A 14,473-nucleotide genomic window follows, 5' to 3' on the forward strand; every position below is an offset into this window, starting at 1 on the left:
CACGTCGAGTGCCGCTCTGCCCTGGACTTTGCCCAGAGGGGCACCTGCAGCCTGCAAACCTGGGTGGGAGGAACCGTGGACCCCGCACCTGAGAACTCCAAGGGGAAGCGAGAGAGTCAAGGTGTGGTTTTTGTGCCGGTGATTCCACGCTTCACTCATTTTTCAGCAAGTATATGCTAGAACTATGAAGGAAGGGGCTTCCCAGGTGGTGCTAGTGGCAAAGAACTCCCCTGCCCACGCGGGAGACATCAGTTCAGTTCAGTTCAGTCGCTCAGTTGTGTCCGACTCTTTGCGACCCCATGAATCGCAGCACACCACGCCTCCCTGTCCATCACTAACTCCCAGAGTTCACTCAGACTCACGTCCATTGAGTCAGTGATGCCATCCAGCCATCTCATCCTCTGTCGTCCCCTTCTCCTCCTGACCCCAATCCCTCACAGCATCAGAGTCTTTTCCAATGAGTCAACTCTTCGCATGAGGTGGCCAAAGTACTGGAGTTTCAGCTTTAGCATCATTCCTTCCAAAGAAATCCCAGGGCTCATCTCCTTCAGAATGGACTGGTTGGATCTCCTTGCAGTCCAAGGGACTCTCAAGAGTCTTCTCCAACACCACAGTTCAAAAGCATCAATTCTTCGGCACTCAGCCTTCTTCACAGTCTAACTCTCACATCCATACATGACCACTGGAAAAACCATAGCCTTGACTAGACGGACCTTGGTTGGCAGAGTAATGTCTCTGCTTTTGAATATGCTATCTAGGTTGGTCATAACTTTCCTTCCAAGGAGTAAGCGTCTTTTAATTTCATGGCTGCAATCACCATCGGCACTGATTTTGGAGCCCAAAAAAATAAAGTCTGACACTGTTTCCACTGTTTCCCCATCTATTTCCCATGAAGTGATGGGACCAGATGCCATGATCTTCGTTTTCTGAACGTTGAGCTTTTAAGCCAACTTTTTCACTCTCCTCTTTCACTTTCATCAAGATGCTTTTTAGTTCCTCTTCACTTTCTGCCATAGGGTGGTGTCATCTGCATATCTGAGGTTATTGATATTTCTCCCGGCAATCTTGATTCCAGCTTGTGTTTCTTCCAGTCCAGCGTTTCTCATGATGTACTCTGCATATAAATTAAATAAGCAGGGTGACAATATACAGCCTTGATGTAATCCTTTTCCTATTTGGAAGCAGTCTGTTGTTCCATGTCCAGTTCTAACTGTTGCTTCCTGACCTGCATACACATTTCTCAAGAGGCAGGTCAGGTGGTCTGGTATTCCCATCTCTTGAAGAATTTTCCACAGTTTATTGTGATCCACACAGTCAAAGGTTTTGGCATAGTCAATAAAGCAGAAATAGATATTTTTCTGGAACTCTCTTGCTTTTTCCATGATCCAGCGCATGTTGGCAATGTGATCTCTGGTTCCTCTGCCTTTTCTAAAACCAGCTTGAACATCAGGAAGTTCACGGTTCACGTATTGCTGAAGCCTGGCTTGGAGAATTTTGAGCATTACTTTAGTAGCGTGTGAGACACATGACCATGAGCTTTTAAGCCAACTTTTTCACTCTCCTCTTTCACTTTCATCAAGATGCTTGATGAGGAATTGGGGGCAGGAGGAGAAGGGGATGACAGAGGATGAGATGGCTGGTTGACATCACTGACTCGATGGGCGTGAGTCTGAGTGAACTCTGGGAGTTGGTGATGGACAGGGAGGCCTGGCGTGCTGCGATTCATGGGGTCGCAAAGAGTCGGACATGATTGAGTGACTGAACTGAACTGAACTTGAGCATTCTTTGTCATTGCCTTTCTTTGGGATTGGAATGAAAACTGACCTTTTCCAGTCCTGTGGCCACTGCTGAGTTTTCCAAATTTGCTGGCATATTGAATGCAGCACTTTCACAGCATCGTCTTTCAGGATTTGAAAGAGCTCCACTGGAATTCCATCACCTCCACTAGCTTTGTTCATAGTGATGCTTTCTAAGGCCCACTTGACTTTACATTCCAGGATGTCTGGCTGTAGGTCAGTGATCACACCATCGTGATTATCTGGGTCATGAAGATCCTTTTTTTACAGTTCTTCTGTGTATTCTTGCCACCTTTTCTTAGTATCTTCTGCTTCTGTTAGGTCCATACAATTTCTGTCCTTTATCGAGCCTATCTTTGCATGAAATGTTCCCTTGGTATCTCTAATTTTCTTGAAGAGATCTCTAGTCTTTCCCATTGGGTTGTTTTCCTCTATTTCTTTGCATTGATCACTGAGGAAGGCTTTCTTATCTCTTCTTGCTATTCTTTGGAACTCTGCATTCAGATACTTTTATCTTTCCTTTTCTCCTCTGCTTTTCACTTCTCTTCTTTTCACAGTTATTTGTAAGGCCTCCCCAGACAGCCATTTTGCTTTTTTGCATTTCTTTCCCATGGGGATTGTCTTGATCCCTGTCTCCTGTACAATGTCATGAACCTCAGTCCATAGTTCATCAGGCACTCTATCTATCAGATCTAGGCCCTTAAATCTATTTCTCACTTCCACTGTATAATCATAAGGGATTTGATTTAGGTCATGCCTGAATGGTCTAGTGGTTTTCCCTACTTTCTTCAATTTAAGTCTGAATTTGGTAATAAGGAGTTCATGATCTGAGCCACAGTCAGCTCCTGGTCTTGTTTTTATTGACTGTATAGAGCTTCTCCATCTTTGGCTGCAAAGAATATAATCACTCTGATTTCCCATCTGGTGATGTCCATGTGTAGAGTCTTCTCTTGTGTTGTTGGATGAGGGTGTTTGTTATGACCAGTGTATTTTCTTGGCAAAACTCTATTAGTCTTTGCCCTGCTTCATTCTGTATTCCAAGGCCAAATTTGCCTGTTACTCCAGGTATTTCTTGACTTCCTACTTTTGCATTCCAGTTCCCTATAATGAAAAGGACATCTTTTTTGGGTGTTAGTTCTAAAAGGTTTTGTAGGTATTCACAGATCTGTTCAACTTCAGCTTCTTCAGCGTTACTGGTTGGGGCATAGACTTGGATTACTGTGATATTGAATGGTTTGCCTTGGAAACGAACAGAGATCATTCTGTCGTTTTTGAGATTGCATCCAAGTACTGCATTTTGGACTCTTTTGTTGACCATGATGGCTACTCCATTTCTTCTAAGGGATTCCTGCCCACAGTAGTAGATATAATGGTCATCTGAGTTAAATTCACCCATTCCAGTCCAGTTTAGTTCGCTGATTCCTAGAATGTCAACATTCACTCTTGCCATCTCTTGTTTGACCACTTGCAATTTGCCTTGATTCATGGACCTGACATTCCAGGTTCCTATGCAATATTGCCCTTTACAGCATTGGACCTTGCTTCTATCACCAGTCACACCAACAGCTGGGTATTGTTTTTGCTTTGGCTCCATCCCTTCATTCTTTCTGGAGTTATTTCTCCACTGATCTCCAGTAGCATATTGGGCCCCTACTGACCTGGGGAGTTCCTCTTTCAGTATCCTATCATTTTGCCTTTTCATACTGTTCATGGGGTTCTCAAGGCAAGAATACTGAAGTGGTTTGCCATTCCCTTCTCCAGTGAACCACATTCTGTCAGATCTCTCCACCATGACCCGCCCGTAAGAGACTCAAATTAGATCCTCGGGTTGGGAAGAACCCCTGGAGGAGGGCATGGCAACCCACTCCAGTATTCTTGCCTGGAGAATCCCATGGACAGAGGAAGCTGGTGGGCTCCAGTCCATGGGATCTCAGAGAGTCAGACACGACTCTGAAGCGACTTAGCACGCACACAGGAAGGAAGGAAAGGAATTCTGTCCTCTGTTTATCTTGTGGGTGCTTATGATAAAAAGTGGCTCCAGCTGGGACAAAGGCTGAGGGAGCCCCACGGTGCAGCTGAACCTGGTGGGCAGAGGCCCAGGTGGATGGCAGGGGAGAGGAGCCTGGTGAGGAGGAACAAAGGGAGTGGGGAGAATGGGTTCTGGCTCTGCAATAGGCAAAAAGAGCTGGTCTAGGAGAACTGAAGGACTGAGAGGCCCAGAGGCCCTGCTTTCCATGGGTACTGGCTTCCTCTTGGGCCTTCCCCTCTGCCAGGTTCCAGTCCTGGCAGTCCAGACCTTGCCGTGGGGCGGCGAGGGGGGAGCGATGGGGGCTGGGAGGGTCAGGTTCTGGAGCCAGCAGCATGGGGGCATTGGACAGCTACACAGGAATTATCACCACAGTGATGGGATGGGGCTGAACTTACTTCTGATGTTGGTACCACTGTAACTTGAGCCCTGTCAAGGAAATGAAGTTTCCCAATAGATTGAAACTCCTCCCCTGTCACAGGAGACACACCCAAGAGTGCCAGGCTTCATTCTGATCCCTGCCCCATCTCCCTAACAAGTGCAGTGTCTACCATTGCTACAGGAACAGTTGTGGGGTGTGTTCTCCATGGTGGGCAAGTGTGCTTGTGAATCGTTCTTCACTGCTTCCAGCCATGCAGGGGTTGACCTAGCTGAATCATCCAACCCAGTGCAGAAGAGTCTCCTCCTGGCTGGACCACACCCGAGTTTCAGGCAGACACAAACTCTGCAGCTTCTCTTCAGCAGGCATTTCAATCTCATTGCATATAGATTCTGGCATGTAAGCTAGGCCAATAAATTTTGCTGAATACCATGTTGGAATTGGTGTTAGAACTACATGTTGGAATATCTTGGAGGCAGGCATGTAAAAATATAAAATCTGTCATTCAGTTGGTAGTGGGAAATGCCATCCAGGCTTTGGGCTCCGTCTATGTCATGTTGATTTGGCTTTTCTCTCTGGTGAAGTGTTTTAGATCCGTTACCAGTGTGTTTCTCCCTTATATGGGGCAGCTGGCAAAAAGGCAGAGCTGCAAATAAATCCTGGATGAGTGTGGGACTGAATTCATGTAAATTTTTGCAGAAGACTACTAAGTGGCTGGTTTTTTCAGCATCATGGTTCAAGGGCCCTCTATTGTGATAGATCAGTGTTTCTGCTATTAATTTCAATGAACCTTTCCTTTTGCTTTAATAGGAATCCTAAAATGTCTTGGAATCAGCCCTTCCTTGGGGATTGTTGTGATTATGCATATGAACTGAATGCGCCAGTTTGCTCATGTTGAATGGAAATGACGGGCTGTAGGATCAGGGAGAAAGGCAGTCAAAAATTGCTGACACACCCAGTGACACTGGCTGGTGATGTCCTGCACCATCAGAGCGGAGTTAGGAGAGTGCTCTGCAAGGCTGGGTCCACGTGGCTGACTTCAGTGATTTATAAGTCCATGGGTCTGTGCTTGGCCTGTAGTGCTAATGACTGCAAATGGACTGAGCTAACCAGCCGGTCTTCAGGAACCTCTGGCTGGTACATGAATATAACATTTAATTATGTTAAAAGTCCACTGTCGCTTATTCCCCGTAAGAGACAGAGGAGATGATGGCCCGTCATCTGCTAGCCTCTCATCGATGTGTAATTCACCTGCCACTGGGCCCACAGTCCTCTGGCGCCAGAGAAGTGGGAGAGCCAGGGCGGCTCTGAAGGTGTCCTGAGCCCCAGACTAGCCCGGCTGCAGCCTGGAGTCATTTCCGTGGGCAGGATCAACATCTGCCTTCCAGGCTTTGGGGCTTCGGTTCTGAAGGTCTGGTCTGGTTTTCTGTCTCTCTCGTTTTCGCTTGTATTGACTCTCACCCCACTCATTGTCTTGAGGGTGTAATTTCTTTCCTTTCATCCTATCGTGGGATGACTCCTGAGAAGACTTACCGGAAAAGGAGGAGCCACATCAGTGCTGAGACCCCAGGGATAGGGGGAGGCCAGGCTGCAGCCCCTGATGGCGGTCTCCCTGACCTCTCATCCAGGACAGCTCCCAAGACCACATACAGGGCGTGCTGAATTGATTTATCTGTAACGAGATTCTGGCTCAGGTTTCCCATGAATAGTAGTTGTTACCTAACTTGGAGGATTCAGAATGTGACCTGACAGGCCAGTCAGGAGCATTGAATTACACAATTCAAGCCCTGCCAGCTTTCAGACCCCCTGGAAATACACCTTTGTCTGCTGTGATCTGCTGTGTAGGATTGTCAGGAATCAGTTAGGATCGCGGGACTGAGGCCCCAGCTTCACCAAAAGCCCTCCCATTGCTGGGTCTGCCTGGGCCTTACCTCCTCTGGGAGGAGCCTCTGTCTATGTGGGCCTCTGCTGGCAGGGCCTGAGGGCCAGGGGGCTGAAGGCTGAAAGTGCAGGGTGATGGGCACTTTCTGGGGCCCACGGTTCCCGAGTTTAGGAGGGGATGTGTGTCTGCACTTCATACTCTTGTCAGTGGCGTATGATGTTTTTATGGACTCTGTATGTCTAATATTTATAAAAGCATGTTTATACTTTTAGAGGGAGAATATTTTTCGATTGCTGCACCAGGAGTCAAGCTGCATCCTCCTAAACAGCTGGGCTTCCCTGGTGGCTCAGTGGTAAATAATCCACCTGCAATGCAGGAGACATGAGAGATGCAGGTTCGACCCCTCAGTTGGGAAGATCCCCTGGAGAAGGAAATGGCAAACCACTCCCGTGTTCTTGCCTGGAGAATCCCGTGGGCAGAGGAGCCTGGCGGGCTATAGTCCATGAGGTCGCAAAGAGTCAGGGCAATGATATATGAGCATCACGACAATTTGCTCTGAATGTCAGCACAAGAAATTAGTCACAGAACTTGTGACTTTTAGAAAGGATTAGATGCAATATTTTGGACCAGTGAAAGTAATATTGCACATAAGTGAGAAAATAGAGTCTAATGCATGCATTTTAATTTATTACAACATAAATATGCCAAATTTGTCTAACAATTTAGAGACATTGCATAATTTATAGTGACAGTTCATTTACGAAAGAACTAGGGTATCTTTTTTTTTTTTTTAAGTCATAAAACAAAGTGGAGAGTGACTCTTATCCCATGAGTGATTTATGGCAGAAGATTAATAAAAAAATTAAGCATAATGAATGTACTTGCATGACAGGATTACAGCAGGAATAAATATCACAATAAATAGCAACAAATTTTACATTTTTAATCAGTCTAAGGAATTTTACTACACAGCAAATTAATTTTGTTTTTATCTGGCACAACATTAAAATTGTTTTATCAAGCAAACTGCATTGAACACACATTGCCCGTCCTCCCAAACTAATTGAAACTCCTTGGGGACGGAAGCCTGTCTCTGGTTTATGCAGCCTCTGCATCCAGGGTGTTACTCTGCGCGTGATCGGTACTGGCTCAGTGTCTGCTGGGTCAAACCTGACTGTAAGGTTTTTTATTTTGGACTATAGTTGATTTACAATGATGTATTAGTGTCTGCTGCTAATATATATATTAGTAAAGTGAATCATATATATATATATATATATATATATATGTACATACACACATGTGCTCATGTGTACGCAGTCGTGTCTGACTCTTTGCGACCCCATGGACCCTCCAGGCTCTTCTATCCAGGATTCTCCAGGCAATAAATTGGATTAAAGATTTATTGAGCATGGTCCCACCCATCAGAACAAGACCCAGTTTCCCCCTCAGTCAGTCTCTCCCATAAGGAAGTTTCCATAAGCCTCTTATCCTTCTCCATCAGAGGGCAGACAGACTGAAAACCACAATGACAGAAAACTAACCGATCTAATCACATGGACCACAGCCTTGTCTAACTCAACGAAACTATGAGCCATGCCATGTAGGGCCACCCAAGACGAACGGGTCATGGTGGAGAATTCTGACAAAATGTGGTCCACTGGAGAAGGGAGTGGCAAACCACTTCATTACTGTTGCCTTGAGAACCCCTTGAGAACAGTATGAGAAGGCAGAAAGATAGGACATTAAAAGATGAACTCCCTAGGTCGGTAGGTCCCCAATATGCTACTGGAGATCAGTGGAGAAATAATTCCAGAAAGAATGAAGAGACGGAGCCAAAGCAAAAACAACACCCAGTTGTGGGTGTGACTGGTAATGGAAGCAAGGTCCAGTGCTGTAAAGAGCAATACTGCATAGGAACCTGGAATGTTAGGTCCATGGATCAAGGCAAATTGGAAGTAGTCAAACAGGAGACGTCAAGAGTAAATGTCAACATTTTAGGAATCAGTGAACTAAAATGGACTGGAATGGGTGAATATAACTCAGATGACCATTATATCTACTACTGTGGGCAAGAATCCCTTAGAAGAAATGGAGTAGCCATCATAGTCAACAAAAGAGTCCAAAATGCAGTACTTGGATGCAATCTCAAAAATGACAGAATGATCACTGTTCATTTCCAAGGCAAACCATTCAATATCATGGTAATCCAAGTTTATGCCCCAACCAGTAACGCTGAAGAAGCTGAAGTTGAACAGTTCTGTGAAGACCTACAAAACCTTCTAGAACTAACACCCAAAAAAGATGTCCTTTTCATTATAGGGGACTGGAATGCAAAAGTAGGAAGTCAAGAAACACCTGGAGTAACAGGCAAATTTGGCCTTGGAATACAGAATGAAGCAGGGCAAAGGCTAGCAGAGTTTTGTCAAGAGAACACACTGTTCATAGCAAACACCCTCTTCCAACAACACAAGAGAAGACTCTACACATGGACATCACCAGATGGTCAACACCAAAATCAGATTGATTATATTCTTTGCAGCCAAAGGTGGAGAAGCTCTATACAGTCAGCAAAAACAAGACCAGGAGCTGATTGTGGCTCAGATCATGAACTCCTTATTGTCAAATCCAGACTTAAATTGAAGAAAGTAGGGAAAACCATTAGATCATTCAGGTATGACCTAAATCAAATCCCTTCATGATTATACAGTGGAAGTGAGAAAGATTTAAGGGATTAGAGCTGATAGAGTGCCTGATGAACTATGGAATGAGGTTCGTGACATTGTACAGGAGACAGTAATTGAGACCATCCCCAAGAGAAAGAAATGCAAAAAAGCAAATTGGCTGTCTGAGGAGGCCTTACAAATAGCTGTGGAAAGAAGAGAAATGAAAAGCAAAGGAGAAAAGGAAAGATACCCATCTGAAGGGAGAGTTCCAAAGAATAGCAAGGAGAGATAAGAAAGCCTTCCTCAGTGATTAATGCAAAGAAATAGAGGAAAACAACAGAATGGGAAAGACTGGAGATCTCTTCAAGAAAATTAGAGATACCAAGGGAACATTTCTTGCAAAAATGGGCTAGATAAAGGACAGAAATCGTATAGACCTAACAGAAACAGAAGATATTAAGGAGAGGTGGCAAGAATACACAGAAGAACTATTCAAAAAAGATCTTCATGACCCAGATAATCACAATGGTGTGATCACTCACCTAGAGCCAAACTTCCTGGAGTGCAAAGTGAAGTGGGCCTTAGGAAACATCACTACGAACAAAGCTAGTGGAGGTGATGGAATTCCAGCTGAGCTATTTCAAATCCTAAAAGATGATCCTGTGAAAGTTCTGCACTCAATATGCCAGCAAATATGGAAAACTCAGCAGTGGCCACAGGACTGGAAAAGATCAGTTTTCATTCCAATCCCAAAGAAAGGCAATGCCAAAGAATGCTCAAACTCCCACACAATTGCACTCATCTCACATGCTAGCAAGGAAATGGCAACCCACTCCAGTATTTTTGCCTGGAGAATCCCATGGATGGAGGAGCCTGGTGGGCTATAGTCCACGGGGTCACAAAGAATAGGACACTACTGAGTGACTTCACTTTCTTTCTTTCATATGCTGGCAAAGTAATGGTCAAAATTACAATACATGAGCCATGAACTTCCAGATGTTCAAGCTGAATTTAGAAAAGGCAAAGGAACCAGAGAACAATTTGCCAACATCTGTTGGATCATTGAAAAAGCAAGAGAGTTCCAGAAAAACATCTATTTCTGCTTTATTGACTTTGCCAAAGCCTTTGACTGTGTGGATCACCGCAAACTGTGGGAAATTCTGAAAGAGATGGAAATACCAGACCACCTGTCTTGCCTCCTAAGAGCTCTGTATGCAGGTCAGGAAGCAACAGTTAGAACTGGACATGGAACAACAGACTGCTTCCAAATAGGAAAAGGAGTACATCAAGGCTGTATATTGTCACCCTGCTTATTTAACTTATATGCAGAGTACATCATGAGAAATGCTGGGCTGGAAGAAGCACAAGCTGGAATCAAGATTGCCAGGAGAAATATCAGTAACCTCAGATATGCAGATGACATCACCCTTATGGCAGACAGTGAAGAAGAACTAAAGAGCCTCTTGATGAAAGTGAAAGAAGAGAATGAAAAAGTTGGCTTAAAACTCAACATTCAGAAAACTTAGATCATGGCATCCAGTCCCATCACTTCCTGGCAAATAGATGGGGAAACAGTGGAAATAGTGTCAGACTTTATTTTTCTGGGCTCCCAAATCACTGCAGATGGTGATTGCAGCCATGAAATTAAAAGATGCTTACTCCTTGGAAGAGAAGTTATGACCAACCTAGACAGCATATTAAAAAGTAGAGACATTACTTTGCCAACAAAGGTCCTCCTAGTCAAGGCTATGGTTTTTCCAGTAGTCATGTATGGATGTGAGAGTTGGACTATAAAGAAAGAAAGCTAGCACTGAAGAACTGATGCTTTTGAACTGTGGTGTTGGAGAAGAGTCTTAAGAGTCCCTTGGACTGCAAGGAGATCCAGTCGGTCCATCCTAAAGGAAATCAGTGCTGAGCATTCATTGGAAGGACTGATGTTGAAGCCGAAACTCCAATACTTTGGCCACGTGATGTGAAGAAGTGACTCATTGGAAAAGACCCTGATGCTGGGAAAGATTGAAAGCAGAAGGAGAAGGGGATGACAGAGGATGAGGTCGTTGGATGGCATCACCAACTCAATGGACATGAGTTTGAGTAAACTCTGGGAGTTGGTGATGGACATGGAGGCCTGGTGTGCTGCTGTTCATGGGGTCGCAGAGAGCTGGACACTACTGAGTGACTGAACATTTGTATGAGTAAAAAGTACTGGTTTGTCAAGTTGCTTCTGAGTCTTGGGCAGAATGGACTTGAAGACAGTCTTTGGTAAATATATAGTTCATTAACATAGCTTAAGACAAACATTTCCATAAGGAAAATGCATTGGTCAGGTCAAGGTTTGAGAAGAATTAAGTTCAGGTGGAGCCAGGTGTTGTCATGGCAACACAGAACTTTAAAAGAAACCTCTCTTTAAATTTGTATAGAAAAAGAAAAAATCTAGGACTTGTAGTTTGTTTCCTCCTGCAGCTAAAGAGAGATAAAAAATGTCTGACACTTGCAGCCAATTTCCTCCGTTTGGAGACCCCTGGCCTTCCTTCCTGTTACCCTTTCATGTCTGGGCAGTAAAATCCACAGCACTGTATTGAAGAAATCTCTCAAATTCCTATGTAGCTGGCGGCTGGGGAGATGCCCCAGGGTCCCTGATCACCCACAGGATCTAATCTGTTCTGCCTTAGTAGTAAACCTTCAGAAACTTCATTAGTGGTCCAGTGGTTAGGAGTCCAGGCTTCAAATGCAGGAGGCACAGGGTCAGTCCTCGATCAGGGAACTAGGGTCCCACATGCCATGCGAAGTGGCCAAAAAAAGAAAGAAAGAAAAAAAAACCTTTATGCTTCAGTGCATTTTACTATAAGGATTAGACTTAAGTCACATTTTCTCCATCTCATGCAAGAAAGGGTCAGATGCAGGAGTTAGAGACCACACTGCCTTTTGTCCTCTAAGGAAGGTTTCTGTGATGTGAAGGAGACTGGAGATCATAGCAGATCTTTCATTGAGGTGTGTTATTTGAGGGGCAGCCATTCAGCAGCCTGGCTATGGACAGAGGTTTTGATCTAGCTTGAACTTTTCAAGGGAGGCCTGCTTAATTGGCCACTGCTCTCAGATCATAGGACATGTGACAGTAAAACCAGGGTATTATTTATGATTAGAATTTAGTCTCACTCTGTTCTGGTTTTAAGACCATCACAGGAGGTTGCTTGAGACAGAGATGACCTGTAAGATCTGATGGGTGGTCTGAAGTTCATCAATATTGTCTTTGGACCATAGGTACAGTATTTCTGTTCTAGCTGTGTGAGTGAGTTTCTCCATCTGCCCTTTGTTTCTTGACCTTTCCTTTAACAGGGACCTTGCTAATCTCACTGCCTTCAGAGTCCTGTTTGTAATCTGCTAAGGAATCTGGGGGATCACAACCAGTGTGAGATTCATTCTGAAACAACCTGATGGTCTAAACGCCAGGGATGCCGCTTCAGTTTATGCTCCAGGACCAGGGACCATGATGGCTTATCTTATGGCGAGATGCCTGCTGACAGTGCCGTGAGGGTACCACGTTCAGGAAGCGTCCCTGGGGCCACCGCGCTGAAGGCGCCCCCATGCCGAGTAAGAACTGCACGTGGAGGCTGTGCATTCCAGGAGCTCTGTGACTTGGTTGTCTTCTCATTAAAGTACATTTAATCTTGAATAAGTACATTTCATTTTTGTCAATTAAATTTCATTTTATTAGTAATTACATTTGACTTAATAATAATTGCATCTAATAGTGGCCTTCCCAGATGGCTAAAGAATCTGCCTGCTAAACAGGAGACACGTGTTCAATCTCTGGGTTGGAAAGATCCCCTGGAAAAGGAAATGACAACCCACTCCAGTATTCTTGCCTGGAGGATCCCATGGACAGAGGAGCTTGGCAGGCTACGGTCCATGGGGCTGCAAAAGAGTAGGACCTGACTTAGGGACTAAATAGCAGCAGCAGTGTTTAATATTTCCAATAACGAACCCTTCCCAGCAGCCTGCTGTCCTCTGGGGGCCAAGCAGCTTGGGTCTGTGTACTCAGTTCCCTAGACATCAGATGCTCCATGTCCTGCCTGTGCAGCCGGTGGCCCCTGGCCAGCCTGCAGATGGGGTGTCTCTCTCCAACACATGCAGTCCTGCCATCTGAGCTGCCTGCGTTTACCGGGGCAGCTGGTCCTTCCCTGACATGCTGTGACATTGTGTCCAAGGGTGTGCCCTGCATGGCCATATGTACTGTGTCCCTGTGTCCTAGCACCTTGGTGGGGGCAGACCCCAAGCCCACTGGAGTGAGTCTGTTGCAGGAAGGAGGACCCCTTCCAGGGTCTGAAACCAGGGTCTTGTCTAACACTCGGAAATGAATTGTCTGAGGAGACACATGTGCTGACAAAGCAAGAGATTTTATTGGGAAAGGACACCCGGGCGGACAGCAGTAGGGTAAGGGAACCCAGGAGAACAGCTCTGCCATATGGTTTGCAGTCTTGGGTTTTATGGTGATAGAATTAGTTTCTGGGTTGTCCTTAGCCAATCATTCTGACTCAGAGTCCTTCCTGGTGGTGCACGCCTTGTTCAGCCAAGATCGATGCCAGAGAGGATTCTGGGAGGTGGTCGGACATGTGTTGTCTCCTTTTGACCTTTCCGGAATTCTTCTGGTTGGTGGTGGCGTATTAGTTCCGAGTTCCTTACCAGGACCTCCTGTTGTAAAACAACTCATGCACATGGTTACTATGGTGCCTGGCCAGGGTGGGCGGTCTCAGTCAGTGTGCTTCCCCTGACAAGTCCTGCTGGGCTTGTGCCAAGCGTGCACTGAGGGGTGATGTCCATGGGCTGGTCCGTACAGGCTGGCAGGTGGGGTCCATGCTTCTCTGTGCCATGGATGGAGTCCTGTTCCCCCCAGAGTTTCCCACGTGGGAGCCTAATTCCCAACGGGCTGATCTTAGGAAGGGTGGATGGGTGCTGGGGGTGAGCTCTCCTTCTGGACTGGTACTCCTGTGAGCAGAGTCAGAGAAGGCCCTCCTCACATGGGGACACAGCAGAGGCGGCTGTGCAGGCTGGGAACACTGCCCCCAGCCCTGCCAGAAGCTGACCCGTGGACTCCCAACCTCCAGAGTGTGACAGTAATGTCTGCTGTTTAAGCTCCCAGCCCGGGGAACTGTGACAGCAGCTTAGGCTGACTAAGATGCCGTGTTTCCAGGGGACGTTTGTCTAGAACACGGTCTTTCCATCAGCTCACAGCAGGGCCACTGGGAGGCCGGCCATGGGGGTGGCAGCGTTCGGGTCGCCCTTAGCGCAGATACTGCTGTGGGGTTGTTTGTACTTGGTGTTTATGGGCCTGGGACTCCAGTGCAGGGGCCTTAGATCCAACTTTTGAACTGGTTCTGGATTTTGCTTATTTTGAGACACTTAGTTAGTCACTCAGTCATGCCCAACTCTTTGTCTTCCCATTGACTAGAGCCTGCCAGTCTGCTCTGTCCATGGGATTCTTCAGGCAAGAATACTGGAGTGGGTAGCCTTTCCCTTCTCCAAGGGGTCTTCCTGACTCAGGGATCGAACCCAGATCTCCTGCATTGGCAGTTGGGTTCTTTACCATCTGAACTACCGGGGAAGCCTTTATGATAATTCAAAAGCTCTCTTACAGAAGAGGTGTATAATGTATTTGTTCACACTGAAACTCTTGGATTCTGAGTTTTTCTTTTAAAATTTTCTTGCAAAATACTTTGTTAAAAT

General features: G+C 45.7%; 1 protein-coding gene across 9 annotated transcripts in view; it reads left to right on the forward strand.

The window, feature by feature from the left end:
- Positions 1 to 14,473, forward strand: part of LOC129649798 (uncharacterized) — a 331,142-nt gene that overhangs the window by 4,659 nt on the left and 312,010 nt on the right. For 3 of the 9 annotated variants that reach the window (XR_008713280.1, XR_008713278.1, XR_008713279.1), the window contains one exon: positions 12,086 to 12,466. The exons of the other annotated variants lie outside the window; for them this stretch is intronic. The gene's annotated coding sequence lies outside the window, so the exon portion shown is untranslated. Of the gene's footprint in view, positions 1 to 12,085; positions 12,467 to 14,473 lie in introns of those variants that run through there. 9 annotated transcript variants of the gene reach the window in all.

The sequence above is a fragment of the Bubalus kerabau genome, chromosome 4 (assembly GCF_029407905.1).
Source record: "Bubalus kerabau isolate K-KA32 ecotype Philippines breed swamp buffalo chromosome 4, PCC_UOA_SB_1v2, whole genome shotgun sequence".
Lineage (NCBI taxonomy): Eukaryota > Metazoa > Chordata > Mammalia > Artiodactyla > Bovidae > Bubalus > Bubalus kerabau.